This window comes from Megachile rotundata, unplaced genomic scaffold (assembly GCF_050947335.1).
Source record: "Megachile rotundata isolate GNS110a unplaced genomic scaffold, iyMegRotu1 scaffold1379, whole genome shotgun sequence".
NCBI lineage: Eukaryota > Metazoa > Arthropoda > Insecta > Hymenoptera > Megachilidae > Megachile > Megachile rotundata.
The window spans coordinates 27,501-32,404 of NW_027474675.1; positions in this window are offsets into that span (position 1 = coordinate 27,501).

Genomic DNA, 4,904 nt, shown 5'->3' on the forward strand with positions numbered 1-4,904 from the left:
CGTTCCTTTTTTATTTGGTTCTTCTCTCTCCTCTCATGTGTTTCAGTCATATTAAAAATTGTTGTTCCTCCAAACTCTCTCTATTCTCTCTCCTTTCACTCTCTTTGGTATTTTATTTAAGACACACCGATAAAGGTTAGCGCGTACAGTGGCGTGCTGAACGTACCGTGATAGCGCGTACAACGGACATGCTGTTCGAAAAACGAACAAGAGGAAGCACGTACAAAGGTAGCTCGCGCTAGGCATATATCGATACGAAACCTCCGTTTTTAGTCTCTCTTTTCGTCGTGGATATCGAAGAAGCGCGTAAAAGAAAATCCCGCTAAAACTCTCTCCGTGCCGGAAAGTGTGTATCCGTTGAAATTTTGGAAGCACGTACACCCGCTTTCACGCTTTACATCGAAACGGTATAAGCACGTAAACCACACACGCTCCGTATTGAACCTCCACAATATCGGTGTTCTTTCCGCCTTTTTCATAAATACCATTTTTTTGTGATGAACCAATATCAGCTTAAACGTTCCCTTTTTTTATTTGGTTCTTCTCTCATGTGTTTTTCAGTCATATTAAATTTTTGTTCCTCCAAACTCTCTCTTCTATTCTCTCCTTTCAACTCTCTTTGGTATTTTATTTAAGACACACCGATAAAGGTTAGCGCGTACAAGTGGCGTGCTGAACGTACCGTGATAGCGCGTACAACGGACATGCTGTTCGAAAAAAACAAATCGGAGCAAGCACGTACACAGAGAATTTTAGCTCGCGCTGGGCACATCGATTCTTACAAATCCACCCAAATTTTTATTTTCTCTCTCTCAAAATTTCGTGTCATAGTTACGATACACACCGTAATAATATTTTTTGTACGTATAAGCGAAAACTCGATGTAATATCGAGAAATCACCCGTACCGAAAACTCTTCACTTTGGAAGAAGTTTCCATTTCAGAAACCGTTTTTACGAGTCATAGTTACATATTATTTCGTTTCAATATCTCTGCGCTGTACGTATAGTGAAGCATTTATTTAATATTTTACTTCATCGTACCGAAAAACTCTCCGCGAAGAAGAAGTTTTCTCGCGCATCGAGAAAATATTTAGGCGTTCGAGACGCACAAAACATTAAGGGGACGTAATATCATTTCTGAATTTCGGAATAAATATTCCGTTTCAAAATTTTTTAGCCTCTCGACTGAAGGCGTTGTAACGAACAAGTTCGTTCAACACCACTATCTAATTCATTTTTAAAATAAATTTTATAAAACCTTTTTTGGCCCGTTTTAGAACGGTCGGTTTTATTCTATCCCTTTTTAATTTTTAGTAGCCTGTGCCGCTTGAGTCAGTACAACGTACACACCAAAGTGCATACGAGTCACCAGCCTCATGTTAAAGGTTCGTCGCATATGTGCCATTTGGTCTTAGACGCCGACACGCGACAATGCAGTGTGGAGAAAATCCTGCATCGATACCGAGAACACGAACAGTCGAGGCAACACGAAGTTACGCACGAGGAGCGGTGGACTAGTTCTCAACCGAGGTCATAGAATAGCCACGCGCCCGACTCTGTTCCGTCTGGTACGATCGGACCGAACGTCTCCTTATAGGTACCGAACGGCCGGCCGGATGGTCGGCGACGCCGGCCGTTACGCACGGGCGCTTACGATGCTAACGCGCGATCCGAACGTGCCAATTCGAAAGTGCGGTAAAACTTAGCGCGAAAAAATCGATTTTTCAAAAAGTTGTCAAACACGCTAAAAAGTATACGGACGATGTTTTAACAATTATTTTACGAAATTTAATGACAAAATTAATCGAAAAAAAATTTTTTTTCCTTTTCTCGCCAAAATAAATACCAAACGAATTTCTAACGTAATAAACGAGTAACAAATAACAGTATACGTCCAAATAACATACAAGAATCGAGAAAATATTTATATTTTTTCAAAAAATTGAGCAAAAATCTCTCCGCATAGTCGGTTCGGTGCCGAGTCCGAACGTACCAAAGTCCCTCCGGCATAGTCGGTTCGGTGAATCGACGACTGACAACCTATATAAAAAACGATTAAAACCTATAGAATAACGTATCACTAGAACATTTATACCATTTTGGCACGTTCGGATTCATAATTAACGAAATTATCGAAAATTTTTCATTGCGCATAGTCGGTTCGGTGAAAAGGTGACTGACAACCTATATTAAAAATGATTAAAACGTATAGAATAACGCACTACTAGAACATTTATACCATTTTGGCACGTTCGGATTCATAATTAACGAAATTATCCAAAATTTTTCGTTCCGCATAGTCGGTTCGGTGAAACGATGACTGACAACCTATATAAAAAACGATTAAAACCAATAGAATAACGTATTACTAGAACATTTATACAATTTTGGCACGTTCGGATTCATAAATAACAAAATTATTGAAAATTTTTCGTTCCGCATAGTCGGTTCGGTGGACCGTCTGATGCGAGACAATGTCCCACCGGCATAGTCGGTTCGGTGAATCGACGACTGACAACCTATATAAAAAACGATTAAAACCTATAGAATAACGTATCACTAGAACATTTATACCATTTTGGCACGTTCGGATTCATAATTAACGAAATTATCGAAAATTTTTCATTGCGCATTGTCGGTTCGATGAAAAGGTGACTGACAACCTATATTAAAAATGATTAAAACGTATAGAATAACGCACTACTAGAACATTTATACCATTTTGGCACGTTCGGATTCATAATTAACGAAATTATCCAAAATTTTTCGTTCCGCATAGTCGGTTCGGTGAAACGATGACTGACAACCTATATAAAAAACGATTAAAACCAATAGAATAACGTATTACTAGAACATTTATACAATTTTGGCACGTTCGGATTCATAAATAACAAAATTATTGAAAATTTTTCATTGCGCATAGTCGGTTCGGTGAAAAGGTGACTGACAACCTATATTAAAATGATTAAAACGTATAGAATAACGCACTACTAGAACATTTATACCATTTTGGCACGTTCGGATTCATAATTAACGAAATTATCCAAAATTTTTCGTTCCGCATAGTCGGTTCGGTGAAACGATGACTGACAACCTATATAAAAAACGATTAAAACCAATAGAATAACGTATTACTAGAACATTTATACAATTTTGGCACGTTCGGATTCATAAATAACAAAATTATTGAAAATTTTCGTTCCGCATAGTCGGTTCGGTGGACCGTCTGATGCGAGACAATGTCCCACCGGCATAGTCGGTTCGGTGAATCGACGACTGACAACCTATATAAAAAACGATTAAAACCTATAGAATAACGTATCACTAGAACATTTATACCATTTTGGCACGTTCGGATTCATAATTAACGAAATTATCGAAAATTTTCATTGCGCATTGTCGGTTCGATGAAAAGGTGACTGACAACCTATATTAAAAATGATTAAAAACGTATAGAATAACGCACTACTAGAACATTTATACCATTTTGGCACGTTCCTATTCATGATTAACGAAATTATCGAAAATTTTTCATTGCGCATAGTCGGTTCGGTGAAACGGTGACTGACAACCTATATTAAAAATGATTATAACGTATAGAATAACGTATCACTAGAACATTTATACAATTTTGGCACGTTCGGATTCATAAATAACAAAATTATTGAAAATTTTTCGTTCCGCATAGTCGGTTCGGTAGGCCGTCCGACCGGGACCAAGTCCTTCCGGCATAGTCGGTTCGGTGAAACGATGACTGACAACCTATATTAAAAAACGATTAAAACCTATAGAATAACGTATTACTGGAACATTTCTACACCTCGGCACGCTCGGATTCATAAATAACAAAATTATTGAGAATTATTCGTTCCGCATAGTCGGTTCGGTGAAACGATGACTGACAACCTATATTAAAACGATTTAAAACCTATAGAATAACGTATTACTGGAACATTTATACAATTTTTGCACGTTCGGATTCATAAATAACAAAATTATTGAAAATTATTCGTTCCCGCATAGTCGGTTCGGTGAAACGATGACTGACAACCTATATTAAAACGATTAAAACCTATAGATAACGTATTACTGAACATTTATACAATTTTTGCACGTTCGGATTCATAAATAACAAAATTATTGAAAATTATTCGTTCCGCATAGTCGGTTCGGTGAAACGATGACTGACAACCTATATTAAAAACGATTAAAACCTATAGAATAACGTATTACTGGAACATTTATACAATTTTTGCACGTTCGGATTCATAATAACAAAATTATTGAAATTATTCGTTCCGCATAGTCGGTTCGGTGAAACGATGACTGACAACCTATATTAAAAACGATTAAAACCTATAGAATAACGTATTACTGGAACATTTATACAATTTTTGCACGTTCGATTCATAAATAACAAATTATTGAAAATTATTCGTTCCGCATAGTCGGTTCGGTGGAAACGATGACTGACAACCTATATTAAAAACGATTAAAACCTATAGAATAACGTATTACTGGAACATTTATACAATTTTGCACGTTCGGATTCATAAATAACAAAATTATTGAAAATTATTCGTTCCGCATAGTCGGTTCGGTGAAACGATGACTGACAACCTATATTAAAAACGATTAAAACCTATAGAATAACGTATTACTGGAACATTTATACAATTTTTGCACGTTCGGATTCATAAATAACAAAATTATTGAAAATTATTCGTTCCGCATAGTCGGTTCGGTGGGCCGTCCGAGCACGACCAAGTCCGTCCGCAAAGTCGGTTCGGTGAAACGATGACTGACAACCTATACTAAGAACGATTAAAACCAATAGAATAACGTATTACTAGAACGTTTATACAACTTTGGCACGTTCGGATTCATAAATAACAAAATTAT